Source organism: Arvicanthis niloticus, chromosome 15, assembly GCF_011762505.2.
Source record: "Arvicanthis niloticus isolate mArvNil1 chromosome 15, mArvNil1.pat.X, whole genome shotgun sequence".
NCBI classification, from domain to species: Eukaryota; Metazoa; Chordata; class Mammalia; order Rodentia; family Muridae; genus Arvicanthis; species Arvicanthis niloticus.
This window is the reverse complement of record NC_047672.1, coordinates 9,226,698-9,240,332: the sequence shown is the minus strand read 5'-3', so window position 1 is coordinate 9,240,332 and position 13,635 is coordinate 9,226,698.

The window sequence follows — 13,635 nt, the reverse complement described above, 5'->3', positions numbered from 1 at the left end:
GGCATGGATAGTGAGGGACAGAGGGACAGAGGGACAGAGGGACAGAGGGGCAGAGGGACTGCAGGAGCACATCGCATAGTAGGCCTCTGCTCCCCCCTTTTCTGGACTCCTGCAGGAGCTTGGACAGTGGAAGACAGCCATCATTGGAATTTTTTTATATGCGCATGTGTGTGTGTGTGTGTGTGTGTGTGTGTGTGTGTGTGTGTATGTGTGTGTGCTGTCTTTATGCACTCCAGAAGAGGGCATCAGATCCCATTACAGAAGGTTGTGAGCCACCATGTGCTTGTCCGCAATTGAACTCAGGACCTCTAGAAGAACTCAGGACCTCTAGAAGAACTCAGGACCTCTAGTGCTCTTAACCACTGAGCCATCTCTCCAGTGTCTCGACATTGGAATTTAATACTAGTTCATTTATTGAGTAACTAACTCTTAAGTGCAGGATGCAGGGAGGGCAAGAAGACACTGACTTGCAGCTTGTTGGGGACACAAGTTACCAGACTAAGACCACAAGAGGGAGTGAGAGTGATCACCAGGCAGTGGGTCAGAAAGTGGGGGAGCAGCTTCATAGATCTGCTCCTTGAAGGTGAGGGAGGGCAGTTGGAGGGATGTTGTGATGAAAGAATGGGTCCCTGGGGTCAATGAGACAGGACAAGACTGGTTTGCCTGAGAGGGATCCCTCCTGGATAGGTGGGTGCAGCTGCCTTTGTCAATTTGGTCCAGTAAATCAAAATGCCACTGGGCTTAAACCACAGACATTTATTTAGCTCTCAGTTTTAGAGCTAAGAAGGCCAAGATGAAGGTTCCAGCAGATCCTGGCTCTGGACCTACATCTTGATTTGTAGACTGTTTCTCTTGTGTCTTCACATGCAGACAAGCCATAAAGTGCCCATTAGAGGCAGCGAACCCCTTGTGAGGATGCCATCTATGTGATATCTTTACCGTCTAGAGAATCTACCTGTAATTCCATTGTGTTGATAGTTGGAACTTCTACATGTAAACTGGGGTGTTGGTGAGGGGAGTACACATTCACTCCAAAGTATGAGTGAAGTGGGCAGCGGGCACAGTCAAGTCCATGAGGCATGTAACTGTATAAGGCAATCTGGCTGAAGTCTTGGATTTACAAGTACATGGCCAAGCTGGAATGACAGGAACATGGTAGAGTGTGGCCAGACTGGGATCAGCCAGAGGCAAGGAGACTCTTATGAACCTTGTAAATTAGTATTGCTGGTACCCTGAATCCTTATCCAGATGCAACTCCCCAGGGGCCTTGAGCTGGAAGGGGCTTCCACAGCCGTGCAGTTCACTCACTGACTTAGGCTCTTAGCATGTGTGAGCCAGGTTTTTGCTGTGTTGTGACTTACTGGGCCTTGGATTTGGGGTTCCCAGAGGGTAGGAATTTGAGACATCAGCTCAGAAGAAGTGGGAGTCCTGTGTGGCTGCTAGGGCCTCAGTTTGGTCTTCATTAGGCAAAGGCCGGGCCCAGGAACATTGAAAACCATTGATTAAAGACTATAGGCAGGTGGGATCCTTCTGGCAAAGCAAGGGGCTGCCTTTCTTAATGGAGTTACCTGTGTTTAGAAAGCTGCCCTCTCCTTGGACTACAAGAAGACAAGAAGAGAGTCATAGGAAACCATGCTGTGGGTTGACTGTACCCCAAAGTTCATGCATTGGAAACTTAATTATGTGGTTCATTTTCATGTCAGCTTGACACAAGCTAGGGTCATCTGGGAACAAGGGATCTTAATTGGGGAAAATGCCTTCATAGGATTGGCGTGCAGGCAAGTCTGCAGGGTTTTTTCTTGACTGGTGATTGATGTGGGGAGGCTCAGCTCACTGAGAGTGGTACCAGCCCTGGGCATGTGGGGCTGGGTGCTATATGAAAGCAGACTTAGGAAGCCATGATGGACAAGCCAGTGAGTAGCTTTCTCTAAGGCCTCTGGATCAGTTTCTGCCTCCAGGTTCCTACCTTCACTTGTCTGGATGATGGACATACAAGCTGTAAGATGAAATCAGCTCTTAAGGTGCTTTCGGTCATAGCGTTCAATCACAGCAATAGAAATACTCACTAAAGCAATACATAAATGTATGTGTTTATGGTATCTGGAGGGCAGCCTTTGGGAAGTCATTAGAGTTAGACAATGTCATGAGGATAGACTTCCATCTTGGGACTGGAGGCTTTGTGAGAAGAAGAGAGATCTGATCTTTCAAGTTCCCTCACTTTCTCCCATGTAATGCCTTCTGTATATGAACACAGGAGACAGGCTCTCAACCTTGGATGCTCCAGTTACCAGAGCCAAGACATGTCAGTGACCATCATCAATTGCCCAGTCTGGTGCTGAGGTGATAGGAGCTAGCAATGCACATCAGTGTGCTGTTCTGATAGCCAGCAAGACTAGGAATGGAGTCATAAGACCAGCATCTTGGGAGGTTTGCCCCCTGCCTGTTCCACTTGGCCTAGAGCATAGGCCTGGATGGAGGATTCCAATTCATGGGACAGTTTATTTTCTGGGACCCCTTGGAAAGTGACTCCATCCACAGGGGGCCTCAAATTTCTTATCTGTCCAAAGCCTGCCTTGTAGTACCCTGAGTCCTGGAAGAGGCTGAAGAATTTTGGGGTTCTCAAGGCTCTGGCCTCCATACCCAGAGTCCCTCTGGTTTTCACTTGGCCATGCTCTGGCTAGGGGCTGGCCAGTGGCCTCTTAGATATACAGAGCATCACAATGCTCCACTGGCTGGTGGAAGTTGCACTTCATTCCCTTGACCCGAGCCACCTGCCAATGAAGAAGAGTGGAACACTCTTCCTTGCACTCTTCTCCCGTCTTCCCCTGGCCCTTAGAATTCTTGAAATAGGACAAACTACTGAAAAGTACATTTAGGGAACAGGGAGGTAATGAGGGGTAGAGCTAATGAATCCTGATGCACCTTGCCTACCTTCCCAAGACAAGCCAAGGCATCAACAATACTGAAGTCAGTCAGAGACAGAGCTCAAAGAAAGGCCTGAGCAGACAGAGCACTGTGCCTAGACACTACGTCCAGCCTTCCGAGATGTGGCTCATGCAAGGGGACTGCCATTCTTGTTTTATGAAGTTTCTTTCTCGTAGCTTCTCCCATTTGAATCTCTCGGAGTGTGGTGGAGGCTGTCCTTTGGGATTTAACTCAATTTGTTGTGAGCATGCTACCATGCCTCCCAGGGGAGGGTCAGATCATCACATATTCCAGGAAGTTCGTGTTCTCATGGTCACCTCTGAGTAGAGTTTCAGCTTCTTGATCCCATGCGAATCTCTTCTCTGTGGGTTATATAAGCCTGCACATGGAACCCCCACAACTCCTCAGCTGCAAACAGGGTACAGCCATTCTTGCTATGAGAAAACTTATCTATAATCTGTCCTCTTCCTGTTGCCTCAATTCTCCATTTCTCCTCACAGGCTGTTCCTGGCTTTGCTGTCTATGGCCTTGCCTCTGCCAGGCACAGGGCTCACTTGCTCTGTCTGAGGGCCTGAGGCTATCTAGGGCCTACATATTGCTCACTATGCAAGCGACAGAGGGCTCTGCGATGTGTTTCCCTGTTAGGAGAGTGCTACAGGGTATGTTTGGTGAGACAGCTATTGCAGTAGAAAAGGATGCCCCAAAATGATCAGAATCACTGTGGTGCTGTGGCAATATGGCCACTCCATCTTGACTTCTGCTTCATCAAAGGATCTCAGAGCAGCCCTGACATTTTGTATTCACAGATTTAGAGTTCTTCAGAGAAATAGAACCAGCAAGATAGATTATAGATGAATGGATAGATATTAGATAGACAGGCAGATGGACATATAGATAGACAGCTAGATAGGTAGGAATGTAGATAGATAGATAGATAGATAGATAGATAGATACTAGATAGCTGAGATAGGTAGGTATGCAGGTAGGTATGTAGATAGGTGGGTAGATGAATGGATAAATGTTTCAAAGGATTAACTCATGCTGTTGTAGAATATGGCAAGTCTGAACTCTGTGGGTAGAGTTCAGGGCAGGGCAGAGTTCTAGTAAGAGCTGTGGTTGCAATCATGAGTCTGACCTTTTCAGGACAGGCCAGACAGACCAGGAAGTCGAATGTGTGGGCAGGGCTGATAGCACTGGCATGGATGATGCAGAGATGGGCTGATGGACAGGAACACTCAGGCATAGGGGGCTGGTATGCAGATGGATGTACAGATGCTGTACAGGAGAGCTGGTGAACAGCAGAACCCCCACGTGGAAGTCTTGAGACCCAATTCTTTCTCGTTTGGGAAAAAACTCAGTCCTTGCTCTTAACTCTTAACTGACTACATGAAGTCCACCCACATTAAGGAGAGTAATCAGCTTTATTAAACGCAATTGATCGAGATGCTAAGTCACATCCAGATAATGCCTTCACTCCAGCATCTCCTCAGGTATTTGGACAAACAGCAGGATGCCATATCCTTGCCCAGTTGCTACATGATATATCCCATGACTGGCTTCTATGCCTGTCTGCTTCATAGACCTATGGATCTGAATTACAAGTCAAGACTCCACATTCAGCGTTAGCTGGAGGTGGCTAATCTCTGTAAGTGAGGCTGAAGCTCACGTGTCTGTCAGTTAACTCTGGACTGTAGAAACCCCCTGTTGTGTTCTGAAGTGCCCCCACAGCTCCAGTGTTAGAACACTTGGTCCCTGGCCAATGATTTTGTTTTGAAAGCATATGGAACCTCTGGGGTAGGAAGTATGGTAGTGGAGTTGAGTCAGTGGGGTTGGACTTTGGGGAACACAGCCTAGCCCTGCTTCTTCTGGACCCACTTCTAGCTTGACCTCTGCTTTGGTCTAAGCTCTGTGTTTCTTGACTGAGCATACTGCTTCCCAATTTGCCAAGATGAGAGCCAGCTGGACCAGGTCCACACATTGCGCTATACTCCCTGAACCATGGGAACCCAAATAAACCTTGTTTAAATTTTTTGTCAGCTACTTGCTCATAATAATAAAAGAAGCAGCTAATGCTATCAATGCTTTTTTTTTTTTCATTGTGATCTTGAGGGCTTTTTTTTTTTTTTTTTGGTCCCAAATTTTAATGGTACACATTATATAGTTTAATATAGATTATTTTGTTTAAAGATGGAAAAGAAAAACTTTAGAGGGGAAATTGGCTATGGTTTGGTTTATGGTCTTTCCTCAGCTCCCAGGTGGAAAGGGCTTGGCCAGACATTTAATGATGACTATTAGGGAGAGGCCTACAGGCCTAGGTGGTTCTTCATCCCAGATGGAAACTCTGGAGGGTGAGGGTTTCCAGGGAAAGTAAGACCGGTGTGTTAATTCTGAGCTTGGGGTAGGGAGGACTTAGCTTCTCATGAGCCCCAGTGCCTGGTGGGAGAGGGGATGCTGTGAGGGCAGAGCAGGGACGGGAGCAGGGGTCACACTGGAGCTAGAGTTATGTGTCTGCAACACTCTGGCAGGTATCTGAGAATGGTGGTGGCCGAACCTGGGAGTTGCTCTGGGGATGAAGTGTAGTCACATGCATCCCAGTGTGTGGGCCCAGCTCAGCTCAGGGGAAGAAGGGGCCATGTAGGAGGCTATGTTGGGACAGGAGGAGAAGCAAAAGGAGCCAGGTTCTGTTCTCAGAGACTCTGGCTTTCCTGTCATCGGAGAACAGCTGGGCCGGTTGACAGAGGTTATGATTCTGGAACAGTCAGCCATGGGTCCCAGGGGATCCAAAGGATGGATGGGGTTGGGATGAGAGAAGGGAGCGTCATCTTACTGCTTCGTGTCCCCGAAGGCCACCACAACACCATTTTTAGAAACTGGTGTGTTTAGTGGGGAAGTGAAATCCCACACTGCTCCATGACTTCTGCATTTCTGAACATCCAGCTTTGTGAGTTATCTGAAGTTGGAGTAGTAACAGCTGGTGTACACAAAGCCTTGGTTCTTGCTGGGTATGAGGCCAGTCCCTGTAGCCATGAAGCCACTTGTGTCTGTGGGTCCTACCTCCATGGGCTCAACCAGCCTCAGGTCAGGAATATTCACAAAGGGAGCCCCAGCGCCAGAAAAAGCAAAATGACAATAACTGTATCTGTCCCGAATGTGCACGGACCACTATTCTTGTTATTATCCCTCACAGAACAGTGTGCCAGCTACTTACAGAACATGCAGCGTTTGTAATAAATAATCCGAAGATGATCTGAAGTATACAGCAGGTGTGCACGGGTCATATGTAAATACGATGCCATTTTATGTGAGGCACCTGAAATCCCGTGGAATTTAGTATTTACAGAGAGGTCCTGGATCCAGTCTTCCTTGGCCCTGGAGGGTGAATGCACTGTGTGAGTTTCTGTATTCCTCACACCACTCAGGGAAGAAAGCGCACAGAGGTTAGGCAACGGACCTAAGGTCACAGAGCTCATGTGCGGTGGCCCTAGGAGTTGAACCCCAGAAGTTGTGGGCCAGGAATCGGTGCTCTAAAACAGTATGCTTTGGTGCCATTAGAAGCAGCAATCTTGCTTCCCGGGGCTTGCTACAAAATGAGAGTATCATCCCTCCACACACAACACTCCTGCTGACCTGCCCCTCCCTTGCTGTGCTTATTGAACACTATGAAGGGAGAATTAGAACCTCACCCAATGGCACAGCTTTGTATTTCTCCACCCCCACCCCCACCCTCCCGAGTCCACAGCGGGCGTATAATATGCAGGGTTGTAATGGGGCAGGAGGAATCACACCTTACAATAGACTGAAAACCCAATCAGCATGCTTAGGAATCTCAAAGGATCTAGCTTTTTTTCTTTCCTTAAAAAATGACACAATGCTTTTGCCCCAAGCCTGGAGCCATTGATTCAGCAATAATAGGAGGTATTGTGCCGAGAACAGCTTCTCCTTGTATGATCGCAGAATGTTCTCTTTGGCAGGTATACAGAATATTGACAAAAGAGATTCAAATAGCCCTGTGTCATTTCCCTCGCCCACAATGGCTTCTGAGGAAAAAGAGGAAATTGGTTTTGCACGTAGCATAAACACCATCACACATGCTCCCAAATACTGACTCTGTGTGGTGATTTTGTCACAAGCACATAGTAGGTCTCAATAGAAGCTGATTGGAGCCTATGAGCATTCTGGCTGCGTTTTAACTCCGCCTCAAGTGGGTGACTTCAGTTCTCGGCGTCACAATTCCCCTGTGTAGAGTGGACCTGGTAGTATTGTCTATTACAAAACAGACTCTTTTCAGTTCCCCATGTGATCATGTCCTGAAAAACCTGTTGCAAGTCAAAATGCAAAATTAGTATGCCTGACTTGGTAGACCTACCTAGCTTAGCAACATGGGCTGTGGAGCTGGCTAGCAACTGCAGTTCCTGCTACTGCCCAGTGTCCCAAGAGTGTCATACTGTTCAAATAGCTAGGCTTTGAGAGATCCTCCCTCAAAAGTCAAAGCAAGGTGTCTAATTACATGTTCTTGTGTTTTCTCATGAAGCCTTAGCATGAGCAGAGACATCCAGAGTTGGATGTCTACTTTGTCTGCTTTGTTGGTTGGCATTGAGAATTTCATGTGGTAATTCAGGCTTGGTGGTCAGATTGATGCCTGGCCCAGGTATAGCCTCTAAGCCTGCTGCTGGTATGGCAGGCTGTCAGTAGGAAAGTGAGGGGACATGCCTGGGATAGAGGGGGTCACTCCGGGATGCTGCTCTGGATGGTTTGAGCTAGAAAAGACATTGGTCTTTCTTCAATGTTTACACAAGTAATGGACGCCTAGTGAAACTTGGCAAAGTACCAGTGTGTGCATGTGGAAATCAGAGGACAACTTCCAGGAGTCATTTTTCTTCTTCTAACATGAGGGTCCCAGGGATAGAACTCAGACTGTCGGGCTTGGCAGTGAGCACTTTTCCTCGTGGAGGTCATCTTGCTAGCCTGTGAGTGCCTATTAAAGGCTGGCTTAGGTGTGTCTGACTGGGCAGCTGAACTGCTGCGATCATTTCTGCAGATTTCTTTCTTTCTGTGAGGCTGTGACCCAGGCATAGGTCTGAAGGTCATGGACTCCATAACTGCTTCTGGGAAAAGGCCCTTCCAACCCGAGTGAGCAAATTTGGCTCAGAGGTGCCAGGGTGTATTGTAACGGGAGCGATGACAGCCACCTATATACTAATGAGGCTTCTGAGTGTGCCTGATTAACCTGGGACCTCAAGTTCTCACTATGGCTTTTGACCCACCCATTAGTGCCCGAGGTCCAAGGTCCTGTGCATTTCCAGGTCTTCAGAATAGCAACGACTCTGTGGGAATGAGAGCCTTTCTGCCCTCTTCCCAGAGTGGGAAAGTGGCTCCAAGAGAAATATTTGCCTCTCGGCTAGTTATGTGTAGATCTAAAATGAGACCCAGCATTGCTGAATTCCCAGCCAGGAGTCTGACTATAGGGAAACAGTGTCCCTAATAACAAGCCTCTGCTAGGGGCACTGCTTCAAAAATGTTTTAGAAAATCCTCCAACCCTAGCCCTTGTCCAGGACAGGGTCTAATGCCCACCCAGATCTGAGGGCTGTGAATAGGGAAGGGAGGGAGCTGACTTGCTGGGGGCGGGGTGGAGAACAGAGGTAAATATTGCTTGTCCTTGTCAGCCTTGTGATAGACCTGAGGGTAAAGTAGAGGAGCTAGCCATCCAAAGAGGATGCCCGAAGACACTGCTGGCATGTGCGCTTTAGTTACTACTCTGTAAAAATGAAGAGAAGGTGAAAGGAAGCCGGAGTCTAATGAATGGAAACTTACATTGTGTAGACCTGTGTGTGTGTATGTGTGTGTGTGTATTTCAGAAACACTGACAGTTACTTAACAATAGAAACTAATAAAGGATCAGAGTCGCAGTTCCGTGGTAAGGCTTGCTATGTATGGGACTCTGAGTTTAATCCCTTGCCCTATAAAAACAAACACACAAAGAAAGAAGGAAAATCCTAAAAAGCAAAAACTAAACCTGGTCCTTTACCTTGGATGAGTTTTCGACGCTCAGCTGCTAGGTCTCCTCTGTTGAGATCTGGATACAGGCATTTCAGGTCGCCGACTGGCCACCCAGGTCCTAAGATCCTGGGGACTAGCAGCATGTACATACTCTGACCCACGTCCAGAGTCTCTAGTCAAAAACTCTAGAATGGAGTTACACTTTAAATGTCCCTAATGTCATCTGAGGAGTGCAACTCACCCTAGAGCAAGTTCTGTAAGTTCTGTTTTCTCTCCCAGCATTTGTGTCCTGGCCCAGTGCTGGTAAATGCTGGTCAGTGCTGGTCAGTGCTGGTCAATCCAGTGAGCATCTAGCAGCACAGACAACCCTGCAACTGCCCAACTCTGCCCTCTGCATCCTCCCTCTCCTCTTCAGGCAACTGAGCTTTCACCAGAAAGACTCTCCCCTTTCATCCCTGAGACGGCTTCTCCTTCTTTCTTTCTCTGTAGTGAGAAATCCACAAAAGCTTCCAAACTTTAGAGACTAAAAGTTTATCCCCATTTGCTGTTTGTCCATTCATTTTTCCATTACCAGTTGAACTTGAAACCAAAAGATGAAGAGAAGGAGATAGGTTTGGGGGGGAGGGGCCACCAGCATCTTCCAAATCTTACCGCTGGCTTTGCCTTTTAGCTAGACTCCAGAATAAGTCATGTCTCAGCTCCTTTCTCTACCATGGGCAAAGCTTAAACTAGGTGACCTTTCTGAAGCCTTCTAGCCATAACAACTTGGGCTTGCAAAGAAGAGCTGGTGCTGAGGCAGAGGCCCTTAGTGAGCTTAAGTTGTTATTGGGTGAATACGATGGGTGGTTGTTCTGAAGACATAGAATGCACACTGTGTACAAGATGGATATGAAGTCTTTTTGTGTGGCAGGGAAGGGTGACTGTGTGTGTGTGTGTGTGTGTGTGTGTGTGTGTGTGTGTGTGTGCAATAACAGACACTCCGCAAGTCCTCCATCTCTCATGCCCTGTATCATGGCTGCCTAGCCTCTCAGGCACAACAAACAGGACATTTCAGCAATTCCAGCAAATGAAACTTGGAGAGGCCAGCCAGGCCAGAGTGCTCTCTGAAGCCACCTGATTTCTTTGGGCCAGAAGCCCCTGGTGCAGCTCCCTAGCTGCTAGACAGACACCCAGCTTGTACTTGGCTGGCTTCTCCTCTTCAGGCAATTATATTCCAAAGGCCCTAGGAGGGAAGACCCCCTCTTCCACACAGCCTCCTCTGAGGAGGCCCTTATAGATCCGCCCAGTCCAATGTTCCTGTGTTCTCTCAGCCAACACTCTCTTCATCTGTCCCCACCAACTTAGTAAGCCCACAACGCTTTTTGTAAAATTATTTTTAACAACACAAGAAATACACACATGCATTGTTATTACTAAGAAGTCAAAATAAAAGAAGCAAATGTTTCCCTTGGTCCAAACACCAGCTGGCCTGCGAGAGAACACTTCCCTTGCCTACGGAGTACACTCTATCTCTTCTGAGGTTTTTTTTTTTTTTTTTCCACCATAACATTTGCATTTTCATCTTAAGTTTTGCATTTTCACTTTTATGGAGCTGTTTACATAAATAACATACTGTGAAAATGCCCCTTTCACTTAGCAGCACATCGCAGAGACCTCTCTGCCTTGTCATGTGTGTCATCGGTGTACACATCCATGTTCTGGTCTTAGCACAGCATAAGATGCTGGTTATTCTATCAGCTGTCTTGACAGCAAGGCAGGGAGGTACTGCCTATTCAGGTATTTATGTTTGACTTATTTATTAAGACAGGATCTCACTATTAAGCCCAGGCTGCTCCTGAACAGTCTATGTAGTTTGTGTTGATCTCAAACTTGGGATCTCCTAGTTCAGCCTCCAAAGAAATAAAATTAAGGGCTATGCCACTGACTCTGGCTTGATTGCTCCTCTTGGGAAATCAGTTAAAGACTCCCTGCTCTTCACTGATATAGGGATACCACAGAGAATGTTTTTGCACATATCTTTATGTGTATGTAGCATGTCTAAATATTTCCTCAGGGCATGAACTCGGAAGTAGAGTTGCAACATAGAAGGATACACATGTTTTATATTTTCAGAGATACTGCTAACCTTCCTTTCAAATCGCTTGCTCTGTGGCTTCTGAGACCCCAGTATACCCCACCCTTGTCTATGGCCATTGTTACTCATCTTCACTTTCCAATCTGGGAAGCAGGAGGTGGATCTGACTCCTGTTCTGATTCACACTTCCCTGATTACTTGGGAGACGGAACATGTTTTCATGGCTATTAGCCGTTGTGAGGTAAATGTTCACTGCACAAGCTTGGTAAAGGTATTGGCAAGAAGAGTGGTGTGCCTCTGTGCAGATTGTTCCACGAAGTTCCAGCACTGAGCTAGTTTGTGGGTACAGAGGGGGTACAGTTGAGGGGGTTAATGATAAGGTATGGTGTGATACAGAGTTCCCAGAACGAGAGAGACTAGATTGGGTCTTGCATCCTGGGCATTCACTATTCTAGAACTCAGTGGTTGTGCATAGAGATGATTGCCTCTCTTTTTGGATTCAGTTTGTTTCCAAGACACATGACAAACACAACAGCCCCCTATTCCTCAGTGTGTCTGCAGTTGGGGGGAGGGATCAGTGGGGACAGTTCAACTGCCAATGGGCAGTTCTATGAGTTGTCTTCCATGGCTGAGACATTCAAAAACGAGTGTTGTTTCACATGTTCGGAGCATGGGCTGCTGGAGTAGCGAGGCCAGCTGAGGCCTGGGTGAGAACCTTTCTTGCACCTTCTCCATATGACTCATATGAGGGAGCTCAGGCTCCCTCAGATCATGGAAGTCTCAGGAAAGTGACCCTTCTTACAAAGCAGCTAGATCCCTTAGGACACAAAGTGGAAGTGTATTAGGTCTTCCTAATGTTCAAGCTTGGGAGTCCCAGAAATCCCACCATGCCTCACTTCACTGGTTGAGTCAGTCTCAGGGCCAGTAGAGGGAAAGTAGATTCCATTTCTTGGGGGAAACAGTTGGGAGGCACTTTTGCAAAAAGCCCATGAGGGCTGGAGCCACAATCTACATACAGTGGAAATCCCTCCACAAACAATGGAGCAAAAGGAGAAGAGCGTATTATAAGCATATGGGTGTCATAGAGAACCATAGGTCAGAAAATGCAGCCATGGAAAAGACTGGAATAGGAAGATCCATCAGTTGCTTCTCACTGGGCCCTTCTTGGTCTTCCTCCTTCTCTTTCTGCTTGACAACAGAAGCACTTGGGAAAGTAAAATCTCAAACTCCATTCTGGTAAGGGGGTGGGGCAGAGACACAGAGACAGAGACAAAGACAGAGAGACAGAGACACAGACAGAGAGACAGAATATGAGAGAGAGAGAGAGAGAGAGAGAGAGAGAGAGAGAGAGAGAGAGAGAGAGAGAGAGAGAAGAGAATAGCAAGGTTTGCTGGTTTGCTTTTCCAAGAATTAAGTGAGCTTGTCCAAGAGAAGCACCTTAATTTTCAAATTCTCAACCACCACAAGTTTTTCTGAATCTAGATTCAAACTCTAAATGTGCCCAGGCCTGGACCAGTTGTTCCCTTAGTGAAGAAAAGGAGGTTCAGAGATTTTGAAGGTGTTCAAAAGCCCTGAATAGCCAAGGAGGAGAGACCAGTCTCAAGCTTAGCTGCCCATCAGACTCCAGAGCCAGCTTTCTCTCTAGGCTTCCCTAGAGCAGTAACAGGCTCTGCTCTCCTGCTCCAGCTGCTTTCCAGTGCTGATCTGTAGATGCCTTGTCCTGACAGATAGCGTCTTCTACCCACAGCTGGAAGAAGCAGTATCATCTCACCCGCAGAGCTGTGGGTGTGCCTGGGAAGATAATTCAACTACAGTCAAGGGTCTCCATGATGCCTGTTGACTTTATGTCTTGTGGCTGAACTCTATTGCAGCATATGGTGGGAAACTGGAGGTTTTGAGGTCTGGTATCGAACCAAACAGGCAGGGGTACTTGCTTCTGTGCCCCCAAGGTGTGGAATGTCTGTCTTGCTGTGGCTCTAATGAGTCCAGATACACTTGACAGGGCTATGCTGCATGGCTGGGATGTTTATACTCTGGACTGCCCTCCCATGAGACCCCTGTACAGGTCCCAGACCTTTTCTCTTCTAAAAGGGCCTTGGGTGATGTCAGATACAGCCTTGAATGTTCTCTTCACTCAGTTATACCTAAGCATATCTTCACTCAGTAGGGCTTATGTTTCCATGACACCATTTTGGAGGGCAGGCCTGTGAACAGGTTCTACCTTTGGTTGGATGCCTTTCTCCTTCCAATGGACATCATTGGAATTTTGGAGCCAGACAGTGTGGTCCAGCAGATCACATGATGCACCATTTATTCATCGGTGATTCTTTGTGGAAGGTCTGCTCTGCTCAGATGCTGTCATAGCACAGAGACCTGAAGCTATGAAACTCACTGCTGTCCTAGACAGAGGCTTTGCTGTGGGAGGCAGGCAATAGATGAGTAAGTGGAGCACACAATGAGTCATGTAAAGGCAGGTGCTGTTGGGTGGAAGGATGCAAGGAAGCGAGATTAGAGTATGAGGATGTTATGTTAAAATATCTTGACAAAAAGCAACTTAGGAGAGAAAGAGTTTATTTTATTTTATAATTCCATGCCATCATTATGGGGAAGTCAGTGCTAGGAGATTGCAGCAGCTAAT